We start from the raw sequence: 18,519 nt of genomic DNA, 5'->3' as shown, positions 1-18,519 counted from the left end.
ACAGTTAAAAAACTTGTATGTAACTCACTAATACTACTAATTAGACTTATAAATAGATCTCCAATGTAATTACAAATTAATCAAGGATTAAATAGTTTTTTTTAAGTCAAGTTTACGTGTTTTTTATTTTCGTCTTTGTATATTCTTTTGAGAATATCCCAAATTCATTCCATAATACTCTTTGGCATCTGGCGAAATTTCATTTTTGTCTCTTGTTTTTGGAGGTGTATCTCCGGAAGCACATTTTTTTAATTTTCTGTTGAATTCTTCCGTAGATACATATACGGAACCATTTAAACAATGTAAAAAAAAGTTTCGTAGATGCATCCACGGAACAATTCAACCTTAAATTAAAAAAAGGTGCATCTGTAACTATATCTCCGGAAGCAAGGGACGTCTTTGGAAATGCACATGGTGCGTGAGAACCCCAAGGGGTGGGATGAGAGGTTCTCTTTTTTTTCTTAGTTTTAGTTCTTAAATGTTGAATTTCATTTGGTTTTAGTCCCTAAAGTTAAAATCTGTAAGAAAATTCGTAGTTTCCCTTCGGATTTTAATTTTAGGGACTAAAGTCAATAGGATTTTAACATTCAGGAATTATTTCCAAAAAAAATACATGAACTAAAATAAAAAACACACCAACATACAGAGACCAGAAGACTATCTAAGTCATTAGTCAAATAAAACTCAAATTTATCCATAGCTTCCTCACTTTGTTTAGGGAGAACAACTGGGTGGAGTAAACTCCAGTTAAGGACATGTCTACTAGGTTTTATCTTATTTCTAAACAAAATGATAGGAAAGTGAATGAAATTTAAGTTTTGGTTGATGAGACTTTGGTCCAGAATCTCTACTAAAGGAGAACTCTCTTTATTTAGGAACAAGCGTTGGCTTTTAACCTCTTTCTAGTGATCCAATGAACTATCTTTTCTTTAGGCGGTGATTGTTGGTGGTGGAGACATGGTAAGGATGTTGTTTTTTGGTTGCTTCATCTTGCATTATTCTTCTTGAATATGATCTTTGAGTTTCCACTGCCTTGTACAAAGAAGATTCAATCTTGCCTTTAATGTTTCTTAGTCAATCCCCTTAAAAGTGGTTGTCTTCTCTTAACATCTTCTTTAAGACATGGTTCTAACGCGAGATAATCTTATTAAGCGGCTTGTCTTATTAAATACTGGTAATTTTTCCTATGCAAGAACCACAAACAAATTAGCAAGCTTCAGGATCTAGAACAAAAACTTTACAAGAACATTAGACAACCAAACTAGCACACATGATCATTTAAAGGTCCTTAAATTGGGAACATGAACCACATAATCAGATCACAAGAGCACATACAACAAGGAACACCAAAAACTAGTAGCAGCAACTACAAGTTGAGGTGAACAAAATCCAACTTATCTTCATCAACCACCATATCAGTTTCATCAACAGGTGCACAGATGTTAGATATAATGTCTAAGATATCTTTCCCAACAAACATCTTATTACTGAACCTCAACAACCCATGGGGAATACCATCATTATTTACCATAAACTCCTTTATCAACTTAGGATAACAAGCTCACGCATTCAACAATGTCTTTAATAATTGATCATCACTATGAAGCTTCAAACTTCCATTATACTTCAGTGCTTCAACATAATGTTCTTCTTCATCCTCACTTGCAGGTCCTATTCTTTTTCAGTTCCATTTTTCTTTGTGATAATCTTGTCACTAGAGGGAACTTTGCTTATGGCCAATTAATTAATAATTGAAGGTTAAGGATTCACACATTTTCCTTTATCATACATCTTTCTATACTCCTTGTTTCTTTCAACATTACATTTGCTGCAAATACCAGGCTTGCGTACTTCTTCTGGGAAGATCTAGAGGTACCTCCATCGGCAAAGCCTCCGACGTTGGTGTTTGTGTTATAGATTATAATTTTGTCGGCCATCTTTAGAGGAAAGTTGAAGAGAGTTAGAGTAGAAGTGTGGGGCAAGTTAGTTTTATCGGGATCCACGGTGAACGCCACTGTACAGTCAAAAAGTACAGGTGGGCATGTTCCTCTATAAGAGAAGAGAAACTCAGAGACCTCCGTAGGTTTATAATACAATTAGGTAGTGAGGGTTTGTCCACGACAGCAAGAAGTCTTGTACGGTGGTGTTTTTAGGTGATTTAAGAGACATGCTCACGTAAGGTGAGAGACTCTGCTGATGACCAATGATGCTTGATAACAAAAGTACAATCGCCGAGGGTCGTGAGCGTTGTGCTCTTTTGGATGTTAAGAATGTGCATTACTTGGATTATGTCTTCTCTCTTTGAGAGGATATGTATTTATAGTAGTTTCGGGACCTAGGGTTTCTAAACGGTCATCGTCCACTTAGTCAATAATGGACAGTTAAATCCCTATTTTTAAGGGAGGCGTGAATCAGTTAGTGACTTTGACTCTCTCTGCCAGAGAAACGTCTTATCCCACGTTTCTCACGAAGGGGCGAGGGAATACTACTAGGCGAGGAGATACTTCCCACATGCGACCTTCTACCTAGGGGTGGCAAAACGGGTCCGGCCCGTTGGGCATGCCCGTTTTGCCCGCACTTTTGTGCGGGACGGACCAAGATTTTAGGCCCTCACCCTCTAGTGTGACCGCCCCGCCCCGTTTTTTATTTGGGCTTTTGCGGGCACGAAAATTAACATAAATTTAGCATTTTTAGACTTAAAAAGTGCAGTGCCCGTAGGTTTAGTCCACCTTGCCCTCACTTTTTTGCGGGACGAACCAATATTTTAGGCTCACACCCTTAACAATGACCGCCCCGCCCCGCTCCGTTTTCTTGCGGGCCTAAACGGGACAGACATGCCCATTTACCACCCCTACTTCTACTGCCGCCTCTTCTAAGACGGTCTAAAGGCATCGTCCTAGTCTAGACCTTTTGCAAATATAACACCACACTAGTACATACTACAGCCAAGAGTCGATTAGAATTTCAACATTTTTCTTGAGAAAGAGTGTTCAATTTGGAAGATTTCGTTGATCTAATTGAGTTCCCTTTTCACGTTGTTGTTTTCTTTTGTTTTTCATCCTATTGGTGTTTTGTTCCTAGGAATTTATGTATGTCTCCTTAATTTTATTATACTTTTGTACTTTATTTAGTTTCATTTTCTTTTGAATTACTTTGATATCTCGAGTGCCTTTTGTGTTATCATTTGTAGCCATGTATATATTTTATTTGTCTTTTAAAAAATACAAATAAATAAATATGTATCTTAATTAAATGACATAAGTACTTTTAAATAAAATTCAAATACATCGTATAAAGGCAAAAAAATTAATTACAATAAAAAAAGTTCAAAAAAGAAAATAAAGAGATTAAAGTAAAATTAATAAATTCCATATTAATCAACCAAAAAATTTTAATTTTATAAATTATAAATAACATTTTATCAATAAATAATTGTTCCAAATAAATATATAAAAAAAATTTAAATTTTTTTATTCATTTATATATTATGGATAAACAATTAAATACTTTATTTTTTACGGTTAAATTATGAAAAATATTTTTAAAATTAGATTTTTTTTCTTTTGTTTTTCTCCCTTAACATTTTAAGTTTTCAAACACAATATTAAAGACATGAAAAGTAATGGTTTGAGGTAGGGAATAAGTAGTTTTGATTAATTTTTTTTCATGAACTAAATTGAATCACACAAAAATTTCCAGAGGATAATGTTAATTTTTATTCTAAAATTTAATCTTCTCAAATTTAAAAAAATGTAAAAATAGATAAAAGTAATAAAAAGGATAATAATAAGCTATACTTAATAATATTTAATTAATTTTATATATATTATATGATTGATATCTTTTCATCTTATTTATATCTATTAACATTATGTTTTTCTCAATATTTTACTCATAGTACGTAAATAATTTGATAATTTATTAAATTGAAAATAGTAATTGATTATTAAAAAATATATCATGTTTTTTTATATTTTTTTATAATTTTATTTTAATGGTAATTAATTAATTAATTATTTTCAGTTTTTAATTGTAACTAATTTTTGTTTAAATATATATCTCATTTTAGAAAATTATATATTCCTTCTTATCATAATTTTCTACATTTTTTCTCATAACAACTTACTAAATTATCATCTTATTTTATATCCCATTTTTTTTCTTTTCATCAACCAAACAAGGTAAGAACTAAATTTTTCCGATATATTTTTCTTTCGGATTAAAAGGTTATTTTTATTATTCTTAAAGGCTGCATTGAGTTTTACAATTTTTCTTAAAGACCAAAATAAATTTTTACTGTAATATATACTTTGAGGTAGGGAATAAATTTATTAAAAAAATCATATATACTCATGAATGTGACAATAAATAATCAAGAATCAAAAATTATAAGAGAGATGACACACTTTTATTTAAATTTGAAAGAATTAAAAATATATATATATATATATATATATATATATATATATATATATATATATATATATATATATATATATATATATATATATATATATATATATATATATATATATATATATATATATATATATATATATATATATATATATAGGGAGCGTATCCGGTGAGAACTGATAGCTTCTGTGAGAAATGAGAACTAACAATATTAACCTTCTGATTTAATTAACGCTTCAGATTTCTTTATTCCATATAAACAGCATCTTATTGAATTTTTTCTATTATACTTAATATTTATAAATTCCATAAATAGAGAATCTTATCATAATTATTTTTTATTTACTATACTAATATTTGGTATAAATAAATACTAGTAATATTTTTCTTATGCCAATATTTCGTAAAAATAAAGACTAATAATTTTCTATTTAAAAAAATAATAAATTTTTAGTTTGCCAATATCTAATAAGCACCATAATTAACATATTATTTTTAGAATAATAAAATATATTTAAAATGCTAGTAACTTAAAAATATGTAAAACTAAATTTTTTTTCAATTTGCTAATAAAAAAATCAACTCAATTAAAATATAGGTGATAATTTTAAATTCTTATCAAATTAATATATACGTAATAAATTAATAATTTATTTTTATTTTAAACGGTCAAAATAGTTGAAGATAAAAAATAAAACATTTATTAACTTGGAAATAAATAAATCAAAAAAATTAAAATATATGTAATCATTTATATTTTTTAATATTTTAGATCAAATAAAAATATAAGTAATAAATCAATTATATATTTTTATTTAAAATGGTCATAATAGTAAAATATTCAAAAATAAGAATTTGCTTTTATTTATAATAGATTTATTTATACTTGAAAATTATAGATCAATATACTAGAACGATATGTTTTTTTCTTCAAAATAAATTATATATCAATATATTTATAATTATGTAATGAAAAAAATTACACTAAGTCTAACGCATAAATTAAAGACAAATGTTCATTTGATTAAAAACACAATATTGATTTACATCTATATGTTCATTCGATTAAAAATATTAAAGAATGTGAGATTATTATTTAAATATTAGTTTAGTTTTATTTATTTATTTGAAATTTTGAAAAAAATATTATATTTAAATTTTTTACAATTGTGTGCATTTAATATAAATTTCAGTATAGTGACAATATTATAATAATTATTATATTATTATTTATTTAATTTTTAAAAAAACAAAATAAATCGAAAACTATTAATTTTTATTTATACTAAATATTAGTATAATAAATATAATTTTGACAAGATTCTCTATTTATGGAATTTATAAATATTAAGTATAATAGAAAAAATTCAGTAAGACACTCTGTATATGGAATAAAGAAATCTGAAGCGTTAATTAAATCAGAAGGTTAATATTGTTAGTTCTCATTTCTCACAAAAGTTATCAGTTCTCACCGGATACGCTCCCTATATATATATATATATATATATATATATATATTTAAAATTTAACATTTCACTTATTTATTAAAGTGAAATTAACACTCACATTCACACGCATTATTTTAATAACGAATTTAAAATATGAAAATGTGATATTCAATACTTATCTTAAAAATTAATTTAAAATAATTATATACTAACAACTTTATTAAAATTTAATACATGTAAAATAAATATCGTTGAGTGTTTATAAGAGGGATGAAGGGACTAGTTTCTTCTAAAGATAAAATAAATAATATAACTCCTCATTTCATAATCCCCAAGATTATGTCTCATGTGTTAGATATATTTAGAAAGTGAACTATAGCGATCGCGTTTTCTGGTTTATGTCTGTTCCATCTATTAAATAAAGATTTTTAAATTTATACTGATTTAATAAATAACTGCAAATTAATTCAATATCATCTAAACCAAACCACAAAATTTTAGTTTTTGGATTAGATATTAGATATTTATTTACAAAAATTTAGTCTCATTGCCTTACAAACTAATTGTGGAATAGAATTATGGGTGTTTATTCGGGCAAACTAAATCGAAATTCAAATTAAACAAAGGTGGTTTGGCTCAGATCGGGCAAAAATTGAACTAAACCAATAAAATCTAATGTTAGTTACTTCGAGCAACGGATATAAAATTCTACCCGCAAATCCGTTTACCCGAATCAATTATATTAATTCATATAATTTATATCATTATTATTATAAAAATTAGTATAAAATATTCAACTTCAAGAAAACTAATAAAACGTCATTTGTGACATTGACAACCTGTATAGAGAAATAAAAAAGTAAAAATTAATAGGCTAAATTACAATTTTGGTCCCTCTATTTACGCCAATTCACGAAATCAGTCCCCCAATTTATTTTTTAAACAGTTTTGGTCCCTCATGTCCATTTTTTGTCCAAAAAATGTTGATTTTTCAATTTTTTTGTATTCATGGGATGCTTTATGAACGAGAGAGAACGTAGAGAGAGTTTTTTGGATAATGAAAGAGATGAACGAACAAGCTGGGAGAAAAAGGCGACGATCAGAAAAGACGATTAAAGTAAGAAAACATCGTCAATAATTAATATTTTTTATTCCAAGTCAATAAAAGTATGCTACTTATCTAAAAAATAGTACACAACAGTGTTTTTTTGAATGAAAAATGGACATGGGGACCAAAACTGTTTAAAAAATAAATAGGGGGACTGATTTCATGAGTTGACCAAAATAGGGGGACCAAAACTGTAATTTAGCCAAATTAATATTATTATAAAAAGTTAGTTGATTTAAAATAAATATTTTTTAAAAGTATTTGTACACATTTATTTCTAATGTACCCAATCAATCCAATTCAAACCAGCCCATTATTTTTTAGATTTTTTGTTTGCCACTACTTTCATTTTGGTTGCCACTACTTTCAACTTCACCTAAATTGTTCGTTTTCACTAGGCATTTGTCGACTTCACGATTATGGATCACAAATTAATAAGTTAGTGAAATAGCCTAATTGTTGAATGTCATTAGCATGAAATACTGGTTGTTTAATTTATTCAATAAAAAGTATGATGAGAATTTAACCCACTAACTTCTTTGTGAAATTGCACATCTCTTAGCCACTCAATCAAGACAGTTTTTATGATATAACCCGAATGTTATGAGTTGTTTCTCCTAAATAAATGAATAAAAACACAATTTTTTACTATAAATAGAACATGAAATTTATATGTTTATGAGCCAAAATTCTGTCAAACGTATTTTTAAATCATTTTTATTTTCTCTAATGAATGAGAAAAATTGATGAAAATTTATTAGGTAAAGGGTAATGATAACTTGTGTCCCAAAGGCACAAGTTAAGAAATCCAGTTATAGAAATTTTGTTTTGAAAAAAACAATAAAATAAATTAATTTTACATTTTCATCAAAATAAGTATACAATTTTCTAAATATTCTTTCTTTAATTGGGACTTAACTTGTGCATTTGGGGCACAATTTAGCATTACCCTTATGTAAAATATCATTAATTGATAGGTTTGATTTTAATGTACAATTTATGCCAAAATTTCTAAAATGTCTTAAAGGAGATTTATCAATTTACCCATTTCCATCAATTTTGACTAAATCAGTAGAGCAAAATGAGCTCAAAGCTTAGTGTGTCCATGTACACTTTAAAATTTATTTGTAACAAATTTGTCAACCATTATCATGTCTTCTTCATCTACTTATAGTTTAAAGTTTGAGTTGTCTCTCGTCAAAAGATCTAACAAATTTCAAATATACACACCTAACTTAATCTACTGAAATATATATAATTTTAAAGGAAGTGAATTAATGAATCAAAAGAGACAAATATATGCCCCGAATGTCCCCCCTAAAAATGAAATAAAGAAGGTGATAGGAAATATCAATCATAATTCCCTCAAAGGAAGATTATTGCTAGAGTAGAGTTTCTACTTATAGTTGGGAAGGCCATTCAAATCTTACAATCCATAATAATACGTCAAATTATACTACGGAATTCATAAAACACTGTATTTAGTATAGCAATATTAACATTTAATAATTTAAGGTTAAATACCTTTTACCCCCTGTCATACGAGCGTGTTTGTATGTTCCTTCCTTAAAAAAAATTTGGCGCAGACCTCAACAAATAAAGATTTCAGCGCTAAAGAGCCTGATCCATTTTTAGCAAATATTCTTAGAATATGGCTTACGTGGACATTATATGTTTGCTAACTGTGTAGTGGCTTGACACATAGGAATTACCATGTGTGGCCATTTTTCAAGTTTAAGTGCAGAAGTTGAGCACCTATTCATTAAGTATTTTCTTATCCACTCTGACATGGTCAGAATTGGTTTATCCCTAGCAGCTAATATTGTTGCATTGAAAGACTCATCAATATTATTCATGAGAACATCACACTTTGGATAAAAATTGAAAGCATGCTTACACCAATTTTTGTGAGGAACTCCCATTAGCCAACTCCATGCCTTTGAGTCAACATGCTTCACCTCATTCATCTTGGTCAACCATCCCTGATAGTATGTTGCTTTTGCAGCCCCCATCATCAGATTTCTAATCAAAGATCCACCACCAATTATTTTTTGAAATTTGCATAGAGATGCTTGAGACACAACCTATGTTCTATCCTTTCATTAATTTCTTCAAAAACAGCTACTAGACCCTGAGACAAAAAGAAATATCAGTACATAAATGACTTGTTAAATTACAAACATATTCAGATAATAACAATCAACTTACTGCGAAATCGTAACAATCATCATCCCTCCTAATCTGAAAAAAGTTTGAATCAATTTCAATAACCTTAGTTCATGCTCTATATGTCCCTTCCTTGTAGCCCCACCCACTCAACATCCTATGAATGCTAACCATTGTAAACTTAGCAATGTGGATGTTAGTGACTAAATTCGTGACACCTCCCTTGTAAATCATAACCCCATCATTCAAGCTCACAAATATCCCTCCATGGTGGAACACAACATTGAAGAGTTGATTATTCTTAAATTAAAAAGGAAAACAATTATAACCTAACCTTCATCAACCGTTACTGAGTTCGACACATAAGGTGACGAAAAACAAACCTTTTGAGCTTCAGATGCCTTAACTTCTTCTTCATGCATGTCTGGTTGAATTGAATGCTTCGATTGACTTGCTTCAGTAGCTTCGTTCGCTTGCTTAGATTGCTTGGATTGTTTTGAAGGCTTCAATTTCTTTTTCTTCATCGTGGTGGAACCTCTCTTCGTCATCTCCAGGTTACTATTTTGACTGCAACAAAACCCTAGATTTTCAAGGGGGTGAAGTGAGAAAAATAAAAATATATGTCAACAATGGCTTTTATAATAAAATCCTATGTGTCAGGCCACTACACAGTAAGCAAATATATAATGTCCATGTAGGCCAGATTCTAAGAATATTAGCTAAAAAATGGATCAGGGTCTTTGGCGCTGGAATATTTTTTGTTGAGGTCTGCGCCAATTTTTTTCTTAAGGGGGGATAAACACAAACACGCTGGTATGGCAGGGGGTAAAAGGTATTTAACCCTTTAATTTATTAAATTTCCAAAACAAAACATCTATCTTATAAGCAATAAGGTATAAAGCGTAAAAATCAGGATTATCTCATCTCTTTGGAGGTTGAGCACAATCATAGGACCACCAGAAATGGTTTTGTTCCATATCATTAATGAGTGCATATGCTTTCTCAATGTTTTTTTTTCATTAACACCCCCCTCTATAGCGACATTTAAAGTAGATAAAGTCGCGATTTAAAGCCTAAATTTTATAGATTTCACATTTTTAGGTTTGTATTTTGTATTAAAATATAGGTAATTTTTTTTAGGTAAAATCACATCTTGAGATGATTTTAAAAGATTTAAATTGCTTTGAAATCGGTAAAATCGTGTAAAATTGTTAGATTTTACTTTTTGACCCGATTTTATCTTTATTTTTTAGTTAAATTTTCAACAACCCATTTTATATTTTGTCTCATCAAAATTTCTACCAAACTGTTTTATTTTATTCACATTAAAAGACTTCTTCTACACATATTAAAATTTTAAATTACTAATGCATTTATAATATTATATAAGTGTGTCTATATTCTAGGTACCAATTTCTCAACAACCTCATATTAAAATAATATCAAAATTTATATACACGATACACACACACGTCCACACTTACACACACACACACATGTGTGTGTGTCGTGTATATAAAATTTGATATTATTTTAATATGAGGTAATTAAGAAATCGGTGCCAAGAACAAAGTAAAACTGTGAGAAAGAGAGTTTCTTGATCAAACATGAAACCATTCAATTCAAGAAGAGAGAGAAGAAAGAAGAAAGAAGAGAGAGAGAGAGAGAGAGAGAGAGAGAGAGAGAGAGAGAGAGTTGGTTATAACAATTATTTAATTCACTTTCTCAAATATTGTTAAATGATTACAAGTGAAAAAATAACAATCAACTTCTCTTTTAACAAAGTGAGAGAGCAACCTATTTAAATACTACTAGCATATGTATCTAATGTATGACGATAACTACATGACATGCATGTCTATTACATCATCAAACTACAAGTTGAGTTGTATTCAAGATGTACAAACTTTGACTATATAGCATGCTTAAGTTGACTTTGACTACAACATGCATGATTCGACTCTGTAGAATCCTATTGCTACCAGCTTGTTGGTTTTGAGTTCTATCCAATACTAGCTTATGATTTCAAAGCTACAAATCTCCACCTTGGAACAAACTCCAAAACACCAAGGAAACAAACTAGCTATTATCATACAGTTTTATAAACTGCATAGAATTTAATAACTTGTAACTTGACAATGACTTAATGATCATATCAATAACATTGTGATCAATCGACACCTTAATCACTTTGACTTCTCCTCTTTCAATTTTCTCCTTGACAAAATGCAGCCTAACATCAATGTGTTTGGTTCTCTCATGACACACTAAATTCTTTAAGAGATGTATGACACTTTGACTATCGTATTTAATAATGATGGCTTGACTTTGAAGTTTCAGTTCCTTAGAAAGCCCTTTAAGCAACAATACTTCTTTTACAGCTTCAGTGAGGGAAATATATTTAACTTGAGTGGTTGATAAAACTACAACCTTATGAAGTGTCGCTTTCCAACTAATCGTTGTACCAAATATAGTGAAAATATATCCAAAAAGAGATTTTTTTGGTATCCATACAACCTGTATAGCCAGAGTCAACAAATCCTTCAACTTTGTTATCATCACCTTTGCCTCCGCCATAAATTAGGACCCTGCTCAGGATCCTTTTATGTATCTTAGCATCCATTTCAAGGCTTCTTTTCTAGGGTTATCCATGTACTTGCTTACAAGTCTCACCGCATATGTTATGTCTGGCCTAGTACAAACCATATCACACATCAAAGACCCTACTATGTCAACATATAATATGTTATTCATATTAGTTCTTTTGACTTCGCTACTAGGAGCTTGAGTTATAATCAACTTGAATTGCTGAGTTGTTAGTGTTATAACAAGTTTTGAGTTCCACATACCAAACATGTTGATAATCTTCCTCAGATATGACTCTTGAGATAATCATAATTTCAAGTGCTTTCTACCTCTCTTAATGTCAATACCTAAAATCCTGTTTGTATCTCCAAGGTCCTTCATTTAAAATTCATGGTTAAGTTCAGCCTTCACCTTTATTACATTTTTGACGAGGTTGCTTGCTATGAGGATGTCATCCAAATAGAGCAATAAGATGACAAATGAATTTTCAGGTGGCAACCTGAAATAAACACAATGATCGAAGTTGCTCTTTGTGAAACCTATGTGTGCCATGAACTTGTCGAATCTCCTACTCCATTGCCTAAGAGATTATTTTAGGCCATTAATCGACCTGTTCAGCTTGCACACATAATCTTCCTTACCTTTTTCTTCATACCCTCGAGGTTGCTTCATCAGAATAGTTTTGTCTAAATAACCATATTGAAAGGCAGTTTTGACATCCATATGCTCCAGTTCTAGGTCGAACCTAGCCACCATAGAAAGGAGCATTCTAATGGATGTGTGTTTCACAACAGAAGAGAATATATTATTGAAATCCACTCCTTCCCTCTAAGTTAAGCCCCTTACAACCAGTCTTTTCTTGAATCTCTTTGACATAACGTCTTCGGATCCTTCCCTTACTTTGAAAATCCATTTACAGCTGACTAATCTGACATCTGTGGGTTTCATGATAAACTTTCATGTGTTGTTTTCATGAAGAGATTTAATATCGTCTTCCTTGGATTTCCGCCATTCCTTCTTATTTTGACTCCTCACATATTCCTTGTAGTCTCTAAGTTCTTCATCAAGTATCTCACTAGCAAAGATTAAAGCAAAAGCTATGAGATATGCATAACCAAGTTATGAGATATGCATAACCCGAATCTATAATCCTTTCCTTGATAAAATTATTACTCAAAACCACAAGGACATCAGATGATTCATAATCATCTTGAATAATGGCTGCATTTCCATTGTCCTTTCTATCACCATAACTTTTCAACCTACCAGGTAACACTTTTCTGGTATGACCTTCCTTCTTATTGTGATAACACATAATAGTAGTAGCATTACCCACATAAGACTTTTGTAGAAATTTATCACCACTCCTGATGCAGTTTTCTCTTTCGAGACCTGCCAGAGAACCTTATAAAGAAATGCTCAATATGATGGAACTTGGGGACTTCTGAATCATCGTCTTCTTCTCATTCTTCGTTAGGGAAACACCCTGGCCTTTTTTGTGATCTCTTCACCGCTTCTAACAAACCATGCTGAACAAGAAGAGCTTTCATCTTCGAACGCCATAATTCGAAATTATTTACTCCCGTGAATTTTTTAATCTCATACTTCGTTGATGGCATCTTGTCCATGCTCACCGTACCAATTTGTTGAGAAATGATGCCAAGAAAAAAAGTAAAATTGTGAGAAAGAGAGAGTTTCATGATCAAACATGAAATTGTTCAATTCAAGAAGAGAGAGAAGAGAGAAGAAGGAGAGAGAAATATAGTTGGTTATAACGGTTATTCTATTCAATTTCTCAAAGAGCGTTAAATGATTACTAGTGAAAAATAACAAGCAAATTATCTCTTAACAAAGTGAGAGAGCATCCTATTTATTAATTATTAGCATATCTATCTAATAGATGATAATAACTACATGACATACATATGTATTACATCATTAAACTGCATGTTGTATTAAACATGAAGAGATTATGACTATAGCATGCTTAAGCTGACTTTGACTACAACATGCATGATTCGACTCGGTCGAATCGTAAAGCTACCAGTTTGTTGATTTTGAGTTTGATCCAATACTAGCTTATGACTTCAAAACTATAAGGGTAAACTCTATGGTTTTGCATTTTGATTTTACTTAGTCAAAATGAGTCAAGGTAAAAATTCAATTCTGATAACCTTGGCGGCATCCACTATCATCCTTATGGTGTATATGTAAGATCATTGTAAAATGTTTGCTTGATTGACTGTTGTTATTTTTTGTTGTTTGATTGTTGTTGGATGCTTGATACACTGATGCTTGATGCCTTAGAACGACTTCGATTGCAAATGCGGTTGATTCGATGAAAGTGAAATTGAGAGAGTGAGTGTATTTAGTTTGTTTTTGAAACTGTAATAGGAGGGAAAGAGGCAACACGCCTTTTAGGTGTCCCACAAACAAGAAATATACTTGCAGTTTCATATCGTAGTTATATTTTCGGTTAATTCCAACGTTAATGTCAATTATGGTGCAAACCGGAGATATATTTCTGATTTGGGGGATTTTTTTGGAATTTCGCATGGTGCGTTGGAAAAACATGGGGTGAAATAAAAATTTCCCTTAATAAGTTTAATTAAAGTTCAGAAAAGAAAAAAAGCTAGTAATAATTTCAATTGGGACAATCCAACCCAATTCTTTAAGGCCCACACAAACCAGTTCTTTTAACGTGAATGTGAATAAAAAGGAAACAGAATAGAACCATAACTCTGTGTGTGGAGTTTGTTGTTGCTAAGTTTTTGTTTCTGTAAAGTTTTTGTTCAAGTTACTCCTAAGCTTGAAAATTAAATATATTTGTTGTTTCTTTGCTTAAGTTTCTGTTAAGAAAAAACCAAATACAAACCATGGTAAGCAAAATATGATAAATAATTGTTTCGATAGATTTGGACTGAGATTCTTCTAAATAACTTTTTTTAATTGGAACACATTAACTGTTTGAGCCCTACCAAGGTTCCTCAAGGTTAAAACAACAAAAGAAGATACAATATAATAATTAATCGCCTCAAATTTCTTGAGTTGTGACTCTATTGATGCTTTCTTGCTTTGCAGATTGCTTCTTGTATGCCCTTTGACATTTGTAAGTGACTAAAAATTGTATTTAAACATAACTAGTTATGCAAGTTAAGTATGCATTCTTTAGTTATTTCCAATTGTTGCTCCTATGGATATCCCTGAAGTTATAGGGTTTTGATGTTTGTCGAATTTAGTTATTGTTTTAGTAATTGGTTCCCCTCACTATTAAATTCTTTGCCCATCTTTTAGAATTGACAATTTTTCATTAAAACGTACTTTTCACACATAAAATAGGCATTTGACCACAAGTCAATGCAAAATGGTTCAAGCTAGACAAAATATTGACTCAAATCATGAACTTTCATGATTCCCAGAATTTATGTCTTGAAACATGACTCGAGATAGAGAATTGCTTGACTTGAATCAAGATCATTATGTGAAAAATAGATTTTTCCATGAGATGTGTTATTCAAGTCACATGTTCATCTGACTCAAATCATGGGCTATTCATGGACAATTCATGAAACAAATCAAATTCATGTAAATCTAGATTTTCTTATCTTGATTCAAGTCATTTTCTTGCTTGACTCAAATAATTATTTTTGCATAGTCCTTAGATTCCAATGGTATGCGGTTATAATCACAATAAACACCCTTTAATGATACAATTTAAATCCAGGCCATTATCCATTAGTTTCCAATATTAAGGAGAAGATAGGTGCCTTATGGGACAAGTTTGGTTAAGACCATAGTAGTCAACATACATAGGGCACTCGTTACCAGCCTTATTGAAAAGTATATATTTGGATAGCTAAGTGGTATACTTGGGTTGATTATAAATTCGCCTTTTAAGTTTATATTTGATTTCACGTTTGAGGCATCTATAATTGATTTTGGACATCTAGAATTGATTTTGAAGTGTTTTGTTAATCTCGAGCATAATTGATTATATTTTTTTAGAATTGATTCTACTTGAAGCTAGGCTTTGTAGCTTTTGATCAAATGTGATTTTTAAACATGATTCTTACACTGCAATTTATTGTTCAACTCACTTTTGCAAGAATTTCTCCAAACATAAATCACTTTACATTTAACTCACTTTTATCCAGAATCAATTTTACAAAACTAATTCATTCAAAATCATTTTTTTTTCACCGCAGAATCAAACACACACTAAGATGTCCTCTAGATGTCTTTATGGATTCTTCCTTGTCATTCGAATGCAACTTTGTGCCTCACACTATGCATTACATCTCTATAGTAGTACAAGAATATAAATTGAGTTCCTTTTAAGAGATATCAGGAAGATCCTAAAAGTCCCACATTGGTTGGAGATAGAGCATTGAAAGAGTATATATAGAGGGACACTCCTCACCTTACCAACCGGTTTTGTAAGGATGAGTTAGGTCAAACTCTAATATGGTATCAGAACCTATCGATCGGATCATGGGCCGCCCACCGTTAATATCCACGCACCAAGCCCAAAAAGAGTGCTGGGCGTGAGGGGGTGTATTAGGAAGATCCTAAAAGTCCCATATTGGTTGGAGATAGAGCATTGAAAGAGTATATATAGAGGGACACTCCTCACCTTACCAACCGATTTTGTAAGGATGAGTTAGGTCAAACTCTAATAAGAGATATTTATAATATTACATAATTTTGTGAAAAAAATTTTCTACACATAATTTTTAAGCCCAAATGTGTTTTGATATCTTTAACGAGATCTACTCCAATCATCATTGTCTTTGCAAGGTCATCCTTTAGTTAAACATATATGAACTTGCCATCTATATATGTTTGGGTTCTTCAACTTCGCTTTGGCCTTTGAGGGAAATGATTCCCCATCATCTAAATCATTCATGATGAGCTTCGTATTTAACTCCTTATGTTCATCATATCCAATGTCTTTTTCTTCTCTGGAAACGTAGGTAGGCTTCGCCTTCCTTTTAGGATAAGGTGATATCTTTATCTATTTACTGTTTGTGGCTCCTCCTTTATTTTGGAGTACATATTTATCAACCATCCCTTATAAATCAAATCCTCTATTGCATTTTTTGTAACACCCCTAATATTAATAAGCTATATAATACCGATACATATTTTTGTCATATGAATTAGTAGCTATTTATTATATGTAGATAAATTTATGTATGTCTACTATTATTTATTATGATATTTTTGAACATGTACATTAGATTAATAATAAATTAGCATAATATCATTTTACTATTTCTTGATATATCACCCCCTTTTATATATATATATATATATATATATATATATATATATATGAGGGATAATCTTACTCCAAGAGTAACTTATCAAGACTTACTCCTCATCATGACAATTGATTCTTTTCAATCTAATGGTTAAAACTAATAAGTAACTAAATGTGGAGAGAGAAAAATAACACTCATTAATTTTAATCATTAGATTGAGAAGAATCAATGGTTATAATGAGGAGTAAGTCTTGATAACTTACTCTTGGAGTAAGAATATCCCTCCTCATATATATATATATATATATATATATATATATAACTTACCATACGAGAATGACATTTTTATGTGAGAACATGAGAATGAATCTGAACCATTAGATTTTAAAATAAATTTAGTATAAAATTGTCTTTACTGTACCCTTTGAACATTATGAATGGAATGTCCTTCCGTTAGGCCTTAAAAATGCCCCTTCTGAATTTCAAAATATTATGAATGATATTTTTAATCCTTATACAGAATTTATAATTGTTTATATTGATGATGTTTTAGTTTTTTCTAAAACTATAGATCAACATATTAAACATTTGAAAATATTTAAAGGATTAATTAAACATAACGGATTAGTTATATCTGCTCCTAAAATAAATTTTTTTCAAACAAAGGTTAGATTTTTAGGTCATGAAATTGACCAAGGAACAATAGTTCCTATACAAAGAAGTATTGAATTTGCTTCAAAATTCCCCAATATAATTACAGATAAAAAACAATTACAAAGATTTCTTGGTAGTCTTAATCATATAGCAGATTATTATGAAAATCTTGCTAAAGATACTGCCATATTACATGCTAGGCTTAGAAAAAATCCTGGCCCTTGAACTAATGAACATTCTCAAGCAGTCCAAAGAATTAAAAATAAGGTTAAATGTTTGCCTTGTTTATCTCTTGCTAATCCTAAGTATTTCAAAATTGTTGAAACTGATGCTTCAGACTTAGGCTATGGAGGAATCCTTAAACAGGTTATACCTGAAACATCAAAAGAAGTTTTAGTTAGATTTACTTATGGAAAATGGAATCCTACTCAATCTAAATATTCTACTATCAAGAAAGAAATTCTTTCTATTTTAAAATGTATTTCAAAATTTTAAGATGATCTTCTTAATAAGAAATTCTTATTAAAAATTGATTGCAGCTCAGCTAAATCAATTATTGAAAAAGATGTTAAAAATCTTGTTGCTAAGCAAATTTTTGCTAGCTGGAAATCTCAATTATCTATGTTTGAATTTGATTTTCAACACATTAAAGGTGAAAATAATTCACTTGCTGACTACCTAACTCGTGAATTTTTGCAGGGAAAAAATGATGACCCCATATAGGGGAAGAGGCCGAGGCTATGGCCGTGGTGGAAGAGGGAGTAACAATATGTTACCCCATCCCGAATCAATTATTCCTCTAATAGGGGATTGGACTACAGTTTACAAAGGGAGAAAAATGCAGCAATTACCTGCATCTTCATCAAAAAAGGAAGAT

Source organism: Vicia villosa, linkage group LG2, assembly GCF_029867415.1.
Source record: "Vicia villosa cultivar HV-30 ecotype Madison, WI linkage group LG2, Vvil1.0, whole genome shotgun sequence".
In the NCBI taxonomy this organism is placed as follows: domain Eukaryota; kingdom Viridiplantae; phylum Streptophyta; class Magnoliopsida; order Fabales; family Fabaceae; genus Vicia; species Vicia villosa.
This window is presented reverse-complemented; position numbering follows the sequence as displayed.